Source organism: Numida meleagris, chromosome 5 (genome assembly GCF_002078875.1).
Source record: "Numida meleagris isolate 19003 breed g44 Domestic line chromosome 5, NumMel1.0, whole genome shotgun sequence".
Lineage (NCBI taxonomy): Eukaryota > Metazoa > Chordata > Aves > Galliformes > Numididae > Numida > Numida meleagris.
Window position 1 is genome coordinate 14,333,345 of NC_034413.1, and position 13,874 is coordinate 14,347,218.

At 34.6% G+C, this 13,874-nt stretch overlaps 1 protein-coding gene across 5 annotated transcripts in view; it reads right to left on the minus strand.

Moving 5' to 3' along the window:
- The window catches only part of LOC110399950 (heparan sulfate glucosamine 3-O-sulfotransferase 1-like), a 92,078-nt gene that overhangs the window by 51,912 nt on the left and 26,292 nt on the right, over nt 1-13,874 (minus strand). For 4 of the 5 annotated variants that reach the window (XM_021399460.1, XM_021399461.1, XM_021399458.1 and 1 more), the window contains 2 exons: nt 11,999-12,039; nt 1,273-1,364 (listed from right to left, as the gene is read on the minus strand). The gene's annotated coding sequence lies outside the window, so the exon portion shown is untranslated. Of the gene's footprint in view, nt 1-1,272; nt 1,365-8,877; nt 8,958-9,438; nt 9,516-10,156; nt 10,291-11,998; nt 12,040-13,874 lie in introns of all 5 variants that reach the window. The other variant, XM_021399457.1, reaches the window with a different exon arrangement.

Below are 13,874 nucleotides of genomic sequence, written 5' to 3' on the forward strand. Positions count from 1 at the left end.
TGTTTAGAATAAACATGCACACACGCATTTTATTCAACAGCAAAAAATCATCATGAAGAAGTCAACAGTCATTTCTTAAGTGCTCAGTATACAAAACAATTCGGGCTGTTAAGAAAACACATGAATGCCATACTAGATCTGATCAAAGGTCTAGTACTCTGTCTCCAGCGTATAGTATATTTCATCTAATTTCCCATCCTGGCCACTAGCAGATGGTTAAATACTATAAAAGGAGAGCATGTACAAAGCGGTCCTTTGTCCAAGAACATCCTCCTACCTTCTGGCAATAAGCAGTATAAAGATTTTCAGTAACAAGCTACATACAGACTTGTCATGTTTAATAGCCAGTCACTTATGGACTGAATGAAGAAGGAACAACATAAGCAGTGATTTAACGCTTACTGAAAAGAACAGTGGCAGCTACAGAATCTTCAGTGCCACCACATACAGCACCTGGCTTTTCTACAGAGGTCTCCTATCTAATTACCCACCAAGTCTGACCTGCTTAGCTTGAGAGATCTGACAAGATCCCAGCCTGAGGTGGAGCAGTTGGGATTTAACTTTTTAGAAAACTTAATTAGGATATTTTTTTTCTTTCCTTTTTTTTTCTATCTTATAAAACACACACTTATGCACATAGAAAAACATAAAGAGTAAAAGCAAACCACAACAGTCGGTGGAGTTACTTACTATAGAAATAGCAGTGTTGGCATTAGCACTTCAAAGGGAAGAAGCTATTTTAAAATTTAACTGCCTGGCAGATGCAGCAGATACAGAACAGGAACCAAAGAGAGGTGAGGAGTGAGGGAGAGTAGGAAGAGAGGAAAATGAGTGGGTAGGGATAGGAAAGCAGATGAACTGTACATTACCCAAAGTAAAAATAGCCAAGGTGTGTGTACTGACACTGAAATGTTGGCAATGAGGAATTCAGTAGCAAAATTCCAATTGACTTTAGGGAAATCTGTCTTTCACACTGCATCAATAGTTTTACATACTACAGTCTGTCAACACAGCTCCACTATATATTTATTTTCTTAAAGTTTGTAATTACCAGTCATTTATTCTACAGTAATTCTACAAAGATTGTCAAATTGAGAAGGAATCTGACCCTCACTACTGTTTTCAGTACTGTATTGGAAATTCTGAATAGAAATCTGTTAGTTTCTGTGGCAGAAATTGCTACTCACACCAGTGGTATACAAATCATAAATATCCATTCCTGAGGTAATAAGTTCCTGTATTTTGAAAGAACTAGTATAGAGTTTTGGTTACCTGAGTCATGGATTGATAGTCATCTACTATTCTGCTGAACTCCAGATGCAATCATTATTTCAAAGGGTGGGATCTAAAACAGTATGTTTAGTCTGTAATAAAAGATAAATGGAACGGTTAGTCAGTCTTTGTTGTTGCATAACTGATTATTCTTCAGGCTAAAAAAAACATTAATGGAAAAGTATCTTATACACAGTCAATTTGATTGCTGTAACACTGAATAACCTTAAATGGCTCATTAAACACATCCACTATATAATTTTTTTCTTAATCTATCCTTTGCTAATAGTAGTAATGATCATGTAGATAATTCATTAGATGGTTACAACTTTGTCATTTACTCTTAGATTTTCCTGAGCAGAATTTGTATAGCATGGTTAGAAAGGTACTGTTCTTTCCACTGTTGTTCCAGCAGATTGTTCAGATAAAATCTATCACAACAAATGTGAAAGTGTTAAAATGCCTATGTCGAAATATTTTATAGGATGGCCTTTGCCTTGATATCACCAATACATACTGGAAGCCGCATAGGACATAATTTCACATGGACTTTCGGTGGAAAGTAGATGTATTCTTCTCGTTGCTCCTAAAACAGCTGTTACAGATGCATAAACTTTTGTGATGGGGAACCAAACATCATGAATCAGGTCAAGTTTTCTGAGTGCATATCAGTACCTGTATCTACCTTGAGGAGAAGCTAGGAATGCAGGAAATGATAGAAGGTGACCCATGAACTTACAGGACTATAGCTGAAGCACTGTACTTGACTCTCTATAAGAACTGTAAAAAGAAGGATTTATGCAACTGTACTGAACAGGGCACAGTCCTGCTTAGGCTTTTTTGGCAAATGATTTTCTCTTTTTCTTCAAAAGCATGAAAGTAAGAACAAAGTAGTCTGTTAAGAAATAAGAAATAAATCACCAATTTTTTTCTCAAGAGTTGCATTTAAACTGAGCATTACTTATGTGGAAGCTCAGAAAATGTTAGGTGGTGATTTTATTTATCTAGACATTACAGAGCAGTCATTATTTTCTTATCACAGCTAAAAAAAATCCCTGGTTTAAGAGACAACAGTAACAGATACAGACAAGAGTAATGCAAAGAACAGGGTAAATCCTCTGTCCTAAAGGAAAATCTGAAGTCTTACTATCCTAGTGAAACAGACTGACAGATGATTATGTTAACAATAATAGTATCTGATATCTTTATCTTATTCACTTCATCATGGGAAATTTTAACTAAATAGAATCTACTTTTGGAGCTTACTCATTAATGATTTTAGTCTTTAAAAGATTGAGTTAGCATTATAAGATCTTATCACACATGTCAGAAAAATAAATACTTAAAGTAAGAAAATTATGGTATCTGTATTCTTCTGATATTAATTATCTCTTGTTGTGGATTTTACTCTCAAATAATAAACTTAATCTTCTGTTGAGCAACCTCGTCTTTATATGAAGATCCATAACTCACGTCACAGACAATTTTTTCACAGCTGTCCATGCAACAGCAGAGAATTGCTTAATTAGACCTCTCTCCCACAAAAAAACCTACAAAAACTAATTACATTCTTGTGCTTTTAGGTGCCCTATAATGCTCTAAAAGCAAAACAAAAGGCATATGAGCAAAACAAACCTTCTGCTATTAAGAAATGGTGCTTCATAGGCAAAGGATATAATGTAGGTTAACACAGAAAATAGTGGATTTGCTTGCCTCAGAAATTTTTGTAGATAGATTAATTGCATATTAACTCTACAAGAAGAGTAATTACAAAGATTTAATTATGTCTTCAAGTTTGACATGTTCAACTTATGCAAAGCTGGCACATAATAGCAGCTGTTGATGTGGTAACTATGAGTACTCATCCACCAGAAAATATTCTTATACTCAGTATCCAGTATTTGAGTAATAAGAACCAGAACCACATTTTAAAAATCTTGTTTGGTACAGCAAACCTCTTTTTGTGAACTATATATAATCTATTTCTTTTAGTAGCAATATATAAAGAAGATAGAACAATCACAACAACTAAAAAATGTTTTTTAATTTTTTTTTTGAGTTTCCTTCCAAGAAGCAATTCCCACACTCTTACTCAGATCAGTCCTTCATACATCAATCCTTCATTTGTCACTGAGGATCCAAGATATACCTCATTTTCCTGAGTGCTGTGGAAGCATCAATATAAATATATTCACATGGCATTTTGATCAAGTTCTAGTTTGGGTCATTTTGCAAAGTTTATTCACAGATGTTATTTAATGATGTATGCAAAACCATAATCTAATGCAGTACTTAGAAATTTAAAAAAGATTTTTTAAAAAGTAGATTTAAAAAAAATATATAATGAAGTTAGCAAAGGAGAAACTGAATTTTTGCTTTGATATGATATATAATTTATGATGCAAAGAACATAACACCATCTGTTAACTGTTAACAATGAATAGAAATGTGACATTTTCAGGAACATAATAGCAATTAGAATATTACAAACATACTATGAATACAATGGGCAATTATAATAATTATGTGGATAATCACGGAAAATAAAGTATACTGAAGATGCATTGCTTATTTGATTTATGTTTTTAAAATCAGCATAATTTGCAGGATCTCTTTTGTCTATTTCAGTAATCTGAAGGAACTCTTTTTTACTGTAATTCTCAATAAATATTTTACGCCAGTGTTTCAATTGTGTTTAAGCATGCAGGGAAAAAAGATATACTTCCAAATATCTGCAGACCAGGTCTTTCCTGTATGTTAATGTCTCTCAGTCTTCATTCTTTCCTCATAAATTGAATATCTTTCCAATACATATGGGCTTACAATTTGTATATATATAATAAAAAGGGTACTAAGAAATACATTACTGGAGAGAAGTGTCTAAGTTATACACATATGGCCACTGAAGTCATGGCAAAATTTACTCTATGTTACTGGGATCACTGCAGCTACTTATGAAGTAGCCTGTCAATAGTAGATAAGTGATCTTGAGTTTCCACATCCTACTAACAGCTGTATTAGATGGCATTCTTGAATTCTGAAGACAAGATCTGATTATGATTAGACTTACTGTGTGGGCGTAAAAGATGACTGGATCCAAGGTATTAGGAGAGGCACATCACCAGCAGGGATGCATCTCAAACCCTTAACAATAAGCAAAGTTCTATACTGCAGAATCTTTCTTTTCAAAGAAGAGCACCTTAATAACATTTGTAGTGAACTGAATGGCTGAAATCCTGTTCTCATTTCAGAAAATAACAAAACTCAATGAATATTTCAGGAAATATCGAACAGAAGTACTCTGCTAAAGAATACTGAGATCTCATAACTGTTGTTAAGGCTTTTAGTGATTTTCACCTAGTAAGTAAAAGAAATGGCCATTTGCAGAAGAAACAAGGATTATTTCTTATTTTGGCTAGAAATTGCACATCTTTAAAAGGACATTTATTCAATCACCTCTAATAAAAATAATAACATTTTTGGCTTTTTGCTGCTCTTGTTTACCTAAAATATGAGATCTTTATGGCTTGCAAGATCTCATACTATGCAACACATACTCTCCAGCACAACAGAAATAGTGTTAGATGGGCTTCCAAGGTACTGAAGTCTTGAAAATTTAAGTTCAGTTTTAAATATGAAGAGGTATGCATATAAAATAAAATCATAATATTAAATGTAGGCTTTAACAATTTTGTACATAAAATTCATTTATTTTTCATAGCATTGTTGCTTTCTAAATTTGTAATAACTTTACAATAACTCCCTCCTATGCATATTTGATGTAAAAAAAATACCTCTAATAGAATGGCTGAAATGAGTTGTGATTAATCTTTTTAAAAATATTTTTCCATTCTGCAAAGTGACCTGAAGTTGCCAACTACAGATTAGATTCATTTAGATAAGATGAGTTCACATCTCAAGGCAAAAATAAACAGTTCTAAAGTTTAGGGTAAAGAAGGAGGGAGAGCTTTTTATTTATTTCCCTTTCTATCTTTGTGGTTCAGTTAACTAGAGAGTTCAAGTTCCAAGGATGAACCTTAATCTGGCTTTTATTTTATAGACCTGGGATGTCTAGGAAGGATCTCCACAAAGAAACCTTGCAGGTTCTTCAACAACAGCTTCAAGAATTTAGAGTTCTCAAATGCTGGCCACACTATTCTGTGATCAGTAAACACAAGGAAAAGCTCTACTTATGAGCCAAGTTCCTCTCTTTGATGATCTACCCCTTAGTAACACCTCATTGTGAGCTCCCTTCTCTGAAAGATCTGGTGTCAGGAAACACATTCCGTCTTCTCTTATTTCTTGGCTCGAGTATCTTGTCCAACTCTAGTTTTCACAGCTAAGCTGGCAAGGCAGCACTTTGGGCCTAATGATGAAGGAAGTGAGATTTAAGTACATGAAAAGCCCAAGAAAATCCCAAAGAACTTTTGTGATGTATCACATCAAAGCTCTGTTTATATGAAGTTTTGTGTATCTGTCACAAAGAAGATAGCCTCTGTAGAGCTTAGTGTACCTTGAGGCATTGTCCTGGCACAAAAGCATACAGTGCAATTGAACATCCTTGCAGCAATTATTGTTTGCTTTGTAGAAACAACATCTCAAAATGACTCCCCAGAGTAAGCTGATGACTGTATTTCCTTTTTCTCATTAAAGACAGAGTCTCAACATTTTAAAGTTTTTAATAAGCATTTTAGTATAGTTTGCTAGTATGGAAGCTGCTCGTTATGAGCTAATTGTTTCAAAGAGTTGCTGAAAGCGCTTAAATGTTAAATACATGCTACTGTAAGCAAATACTCACTGGTCTTTCAAAACAGATGTTTGAGAAATGGTAGGCTGTCTGTTCATGGTAGTAGTACATAAAGGACGTGTAGTGGGGTTTAACAGCAGATATGCTCAAAACTACCTAGATGCTAATCCACAGTGTTTCTTTTTAAAAAAAAATTCAATTAAAAGCATTAGGCAGCAAAAACTCTAGTAGCCTCTGTAAGGTCAAGTTCACTGCAGACATGAGCAATTCTTGGCTTTCCTCTGTCCCAGCAGCTTTCCTTCCCAGTCTCTTACACATGAGCAGGGTGTAAGTCTCAACACCCTCTCAGTCCCAACACCCAATCCAAGCCCTTGTATTCTGTCAGCAAGGAATGTGTGCTGCAGCTGTGGCACACCACTCCACCATGGCATGACTCTCGCATTCCCTTTCCACTCACTGAAGGGCCCTGCACTTTCTATGCTATTTGCTAAGTAATATTCTCCAAAGGCTCTTTGATCTGCTTCATGGAAAAATCTGTGTTTCACAAAATCTTTCAATATCCTTGCAACTCTGCTGATGTTACAGTGTTTTTAGTCTCTGTGCACACACCTTTCTTTTCCCCCTCTTCTCTCTGTTATTGTTTGCTTAAGAGATAATCAACTTAATGTCAAGATATCTTAAATGCTTGAAGGAGGGTTAGCAAGTTTGAATCGGAAGGCATTAAGTGTGCCATCCATTACTGATAACTGCATAAACACCAAAGCTGAGATTCTACCAAACACAAGGCAAAAGCTCCACTGACTTCCCTTTCAGCTTTTGTTGTTTCTCCTGATACATTCCTAAATCAACAGAATTCTGGTGACTGGTTCCTAGGAGATTCCCTGCTATGGACTAGCTAGGACACTCCGTAGGTTGTGCATTACAAATGGATATAGAGAGATACTGTTCCATTGTTAATCTGGCTTTACAAACTTGAACTGTTATATTTGACTTTGCTATTTTTCCTTCTTTTGGTTTTCAGTATTTTTTTTTTAATTTCTTTTGTACTATGTTGTTAATAGCACACTTTTGCAGTGTGAATGCCGTATGGTTTTATGATGGTTATGTTTGATGGAATTTAAATATGTGGCACTTGTTAGTAGTTTGTAGTCATTAGGACATCTGAGGGAGAGATCTTTGCACTACTGACCTCAAAAACTAGGTGACAGACAGAACTTTAAATCTATACGCATTACCAGAACAGCAGAAACAATCAAGAGGTAAATGAATGTCACACTGTTCTTAAAGAACTGAGCACAAAATCGAAATAAAATTTACTGCTGCAGTTCAAATCTGACCTTAATATATATCATGAAGTTCCAAGATAGTAAGTACATTGCTAAAATATTATACTTAACCTGAGCCTATTTTTCTGCTTACTGATCCTGGAGGGTATAATTTTTTTTTTAAAGCATGATTTCTTATCCCTCTCACTTCCCTCAGAAATTCTCTCAGCCTTTTATTATACTGAATCAGAGCTAAAAAGACCCTCCTCTACTTCTACATTTTAACCATCATCACTCATTTGTAGCAACATCCTATGGCTTTTGATATACGCAGAGTTTCTTAGTTTGTCTCCACATATTTCTCTTGACTCTCTGTTTCTGCTCACAGTTGTTCCCCTCCCTTCTTTCTTATTATTATATCTTTTCTTTTCACTGCGAACCACCCACAAACTATGTCAGAATCTCAAAATAAGAAACTGATTTTGCTGAATCAGCAAGCGCCCTGAAAAATATCACAGAAATATATTCTGCTGCTAGGGCAAAGAAGGAAAATATTCCTGGCTCAAATGTCCAAATTACATTCCTTAGCCTCCTTATGACATGAGTACATTCATGCAGTCATTGTATCCATCCAACATTTCTACTGAAGTACACCTTGATATTTATATTCTTTCAGAAAAGGTATTAATACCCTTTCAGTTAACGCTCATGTCTCAAGAAGATTGGATCAAACTGTGACAGCTTATTCCTGTACACAGGGTATGCCATGAGAACTTTACTCATCACCATGGCACAAGAACTTTCCAATTTTTTCTTTGAAAATACCTGCATTTAAAATAGAATTTGAATGGCCAAGCTGGATCAAAGGCCATTGCTTTAGGAAATTCCATTAGGAAACTATGAGAGCAGTCTAGGATTCCAGTGACTGCAGAACTGAAGAATGTTATAGCATTCCATTGAAGAAAACATCCTGTAAACACCATCTTACTTCCACAACCTGTTCTATTATGAGAGGGCAGAAGTTTATGTCCCTCAGGTTCACGGACTGTCATACAAGAGTGTCACAGGCCTTCAATGGGGAAATGTATCATGGTTTAAAAATCAGAAATTAATCAGAAAAATAATTCAATTCGTTATCTGTTTTTGAATGTCTTTAAGCTAAAAAGCCAATTACAGCAACAAAGCTTTGTCATCATCACGTACAGATTTCTGTACAGTGATATAATTGCCACATTCTTTCTCCAATGCCTTCTAAAAAATACTGGTAGACAGAATTGGTGGGCTGAGGTACAGCACAAATCCCTGTACATTTATAAGCTCACAAAACTGACAGTGGTAACTGCAGTTAGAAAGGACAGCACAAAAGAGGTAGTTAAAAATTCTGTTAAGATAACTGAGTTCACACACCAATCCATCAAAAATGAATCCAGGAGAGTGGGAGAAAAGAAATGAAACAAACAAAAAAACCAACCTCCTAAAACAGTCTTTTCTCTACTTTAGAGAATTTGGGAAAAAGAAAAACAAATACACACACAAAAAATCTTCTCATTGTAGATTTCATATTACAGATGCCAACATGTGACCTGGCATTACCTATTGCTGTTTGCATGGCAAAAGGCTTTTCTCAGAGGTATCTGGATTTTGCTCAAGTTCAATTCGAGTATATCTGCCTGCTAGGGGGGTAAAAAATAATAACAAAATTTAAAAAAGGAGTAAGATACTTTTGGCTCAATTTAAAATAGTAAATAAATATAAGTTTTTTTAATTGTATGGTCAAAATCTAACCTTAGAATAGTACTAAAGATCAAAGATAAATGCTATAGCTTAAGAGCTCCAACTGCATGAAAAATATAAAATAAAATAAACCTGTGCTGTGCGAATTGTGAGACTGTGAAAGTTATCTTGGGGTAAACAGTTTCTTCAGTAATATGATTCATCAATATAAGATTACTAATGACTATTGCATTAAAAGCTTGTATAATTTTAATTATTAAAGATTTGTTTCAACAGTGACAAAAATATACATCTATCGTAACCAACCATCAGTTTCTACATTTAAGCCCATTACCTCTTTTTTGCTTCATCAAACTAAGCCTCTCTGATACTCAGTTGATACATTTGTTTTAGGGACATTCTATTTGTTACAAGTGCTACCTTGCAAAAAACAGTGAGAGAAGGGAGATTTATTGACTGATGGTTGTGTGGTAAGCCGTTCTTCTGGACCGTAAAATCTAGAAAAACAAAATTAAAAAAAATTGCCTTAAATGCTGTTCTAGAATTTTAATCTCCTTCTTAGCTGCTTTAAACCAATATGATTACACTTTCTTAGCCTCTTCCAGGGAAAATTTAATTTTTTATTTATTAGAATGCAGAAAGCTATACAGAAGTTTCCATGAGGAAATAGTCTGGCATATATGCCACTATGCTTTAAGAGGCCAAATAGCAAGGACATGACCTAGGAAATTAAGTATTTTTGAATCTGACTTTTTGAAAACAAAGAAAAAAAAAGGAAAAAAGAAAATTATCTTAGGATTAATTCTTGCCTACCCATCTCATCCCCATACATATCTTTCAAGAAAGATCTGATCCATATGATATATACAAGTTACATTATACTACTTTCTAAGACGCACTAATTATGTCTCTGAGTACTCCAACTGTTTAAGTCATGAAAGTGAATCTTGTCCAGCATTCACAGATAGGCATAGAACTACAGACACACAGAGAAATCAACATTAATTTTTATTAGTGTTTTTCTTTATGTTCACATGAAGAAAAAGTCTATTTTTCAGCTGAGTGCGTGTATAAATTTCAGTTATACACAGTTAACACAGGTTGTCAAAAAATCTGTTTATCTGATACTTAAGATCACCTTTCATTGCTTTGTAAATTTTTCCCTTAATTCTTCCTTCTGTTTGGTCACAATGCTGTTACTTTGAGGTGGCTGTTTTCACAGCTGACTTCACTTCTTTCCAGCATTTGCAAGAATACCAGTACCTGAAAGATCTTTTGGGAGCAAAGAAAGTAGTAGTAAATAGTGACCAAATAAACTTCCATGAAGAAAAGGTATTATGATGAAAAGAAAGGAACAAAGTATTTCTAACTTAGGCAGCAGCATAATCATAGGTAGTTGATTCTAAGATCTTGATCCAGGGAGTTATGATTACATACCCAGATTCCCTTAAAGAGAAACAAGAAACTCAGTAGACTGGCCCATAAAAACCCTCCAGTGAGTGGAGCCCATTTCCAGACAATAAAACACCAAGATCACAGCAATGAGCCTAAAATCCCACCAAATGTACCAGTGTCAGTGTAGCATATTAAGGATCACCATGCATGTTGGCTCTGTAAACTGGAATCCATTTCTGAGTGAAGCACTTAATCAATCAGGGCTCACTTTTCCTGAAACTCGGGTGGTTGATGATACTTGACTTTTTCAAAACAACTCACCAATTAGGCTATCTGTTCAAAACCCTAAAAAAACATGCTTTTGTTCTTAGCATGTGCAAATTCTAATCTGTCCTTCCCGTTTCCCAGGTGTACATCCTAGCCACTAGAGTGTGGGTAAGCTACTTACAGCAATTACAAACATAAAGCTCGAGATATGTTAGCTTTGGATTAGAATGCTTTAGGAACCCTGTTTGCATAGTTTCCAAAAATAAAGCCTTACAATAGACACTTTAAGCACTTCAGTCAGTTTTTTTTTCTGATGTCAGGAAATGGCACATTTAGCTGAGTTAAAATCAATAGTGAATTCCTACGGATTTCAACTGGGAGAAGCTATCTCTGCAAAACAGTAATGCCAAAGACAAAGAAATGATATACTGTATTTTCCTTTTATAACTGGACTAATTTGTACTTTATTCATATTTTTAAATGTCATTTTTATATCCAGAAGGTCAACTATCATTCTCGTACCCTTTGAATAAGACAGCTGTGAAGGGGACTGATGAAAAAAGCCTGTCATTTTAATGAAATTTCTATTCTTGATTGGTTTTCTCAAAGAATCTTGTTCGTACAGAATACCTTCCAGCCAGGCCTGACTCCTAGCCATTAGTTCTGCAAGTATAGAAGATACTCATAACCCATAACAACAATGTAAAAGACATCTTTCTAATTAATAAAATTTGACAGCTTTATTAATCTTTTTACCATTTATTATGCCTTCTTTATTAAGCATCTACTTCTCATACCACTGTCTTCAGACTTGTTTGTTTCTTTGTATTGTTTGCAAAAACTGAAACTGTAATCTTCCTTCCCCCTAGATTTTACATTGGTGATCCTGTAAACAGCAAGGAGGACCTATTGCAAATTTAGGACAATTCCATAACAATTGCATCAGTGAATTATGGGAAAGAAAATGTAGGAAAAAAATATTCTGAAGCAGTGATTTAGATGAAAGTCATGTAAAATTCAATTGGTGAAGTTGGCCAAAGTCATTTTTGGGAAAGGAGAAAAATGTGATTAGAAGAGGTTATCTGCAATTAGTCTATATTCACATTTTCAAAAATAGTTAACTGAAATGTTAGGCTAATAACGTCACAAGTAGTTGAGTTAAAGAAACTAAAGAAGCTTTAAAGCCATTCTCAGGTGACTTGCAGTAAACAGCAGCATGACTGCTGCTCGTTGCTTCAGTTGCAAAGTGAAATGTCTTCATTCAAACTTTAGGCAAACTTGTACAAGCTTACTTTGAATTAAATTGGAAAATACTCACTTCCTTGCTGAATCTTTGCTGAACAGCCCACCAATAATTCCCTGTAAAAGGAGTGAGAAGTTTATCAATGACAATGCTTATGCTGTAGGCAATATACCGAACTCCTGTTGAAAAAAAATCTTGATATATATATTACAAAGTGAAAAGTTGCATGGAGACTTCAGAACTAAGTCTCAGCAGGTCACTTTTTTACTGGAAGCTGCATGCTACCACAGTGCCCTGCTGGCTACAGTCATATGGTTGGTTTGAACTTCCATGACATGTAGGCTCTGAAATCTCTTAAGTAGCTTGCGTCTTCAACAGCTTTGATCTTCTTTCTGCAGGTGGGTATACAAATGACCAGTATGAACGAAAGATTTGGCAAACTTAATTGGGGCTGGAAATGTCAGAGAACACTACCCTCCAGGACTTCTAGAGTCCTCTCCATTTGATGGTTCTTGTGCAGTCCTGGACTGCAACACAAAGATCTTCCCATTTAGGCTCCGAACCTCAAACCCCAAAACATACAGACATCAGATATTCCCCGTGTAAGTGTACCATATATTTTGAACTGGACAGATGTCATTCTTTCAATCTTAGAACTGTCTGATTCTGAAGTGATAGCACAGATGTGCAATTAATAGATACTGCTGAGAGAAAACAGCAGTTAGCTTTAGTTAGAATTAAACTGAGAGCTGAAACTAGTAAGAAAGAAAACTTCATAGGTAAAACTAACTGTGCCAGTATTACAGCTTAGCAAATTTGAAAATAAGTCATTCAAGTAGCATTAGAGAACCTAAATCTGTGTTCCAATATACATAAACTTAAGCATTTTCTAGTAATAAATTGAATTCATGAAGTGTCTTATAAAATTATTTTCACTTTAAAGCTTCTCTTTATGGGAAGTGGTGACTGTAGACATTGTTTGCTGTGTCAAATTAAACGGAAGCAGTTGAAATGATTTAATTTTCACGAGGTTCTGCCAAGGCTGTTAGGTCTGTGCACTTGCAAGTTCTGACCTCATAAGATTTTCATCCTTCCTTGTCATGCAGTTCCACTGAGAGGACCATGGTTTTTACTCTGCTGTGTTGGGTGAATTCTGACTATATACCTCAGGGCTGTTATCTTATATCTTCCATGGCTTCAACCACAAATATTTTAACAAGATGCACTAAAAAATTTCAACAATTCCTTCAAGAGGCAATATGAAAACTACATTTTAATTGGCATAGTTCCTGTATTTTACCAAGGGTAGCAATGAAATGAATGAAAAAAATTAATGTCCTTCTGTAAAAAATATCTAAATGTGGAATAAAATTATGGGAAAACAAACTGCTTAAATCCACACTGTTCTGCATAATAGTATAGAAACATACAATACAAAAAACATCATTAAGAAACATTTATTTCCTCAAATTTGATCTTATCTAACTAATGGGAACACTTTCAAAGAAAAATATAACCAATATATTCATTTAAATTTAGTATAGGCAAAATAATTTACATTTTAGCTGGAGTGTGTTTGATTTCACAAGATACAATTAGAAATGATGAAAGAATGAAGTATCAATGACTAGGAAACAGAACATTAAGAGGATTCCAAGTAGTTTCCACTTCCAAGAATTTATGGAACTAAAAATTAACCAGAAATACATATTTTTCAAATATGCACAAAGAAAGATTCCTGCCTAAGAACAATAAAAACTGTCAATCAGAACATAATGACTCTTAAATATCTGATGAAGGAATCAATTTGACAATGCAAGGTAACTGCAGTTATAACTCCTTGATTTATAAGGCTTTTCATTGAAAACTTGGGGAATATTGATTTGGTAAAGGTTTGAATTTCAAGCATTAGTAATATACTCTACAATATTACAATCTATTTTTATTTTTA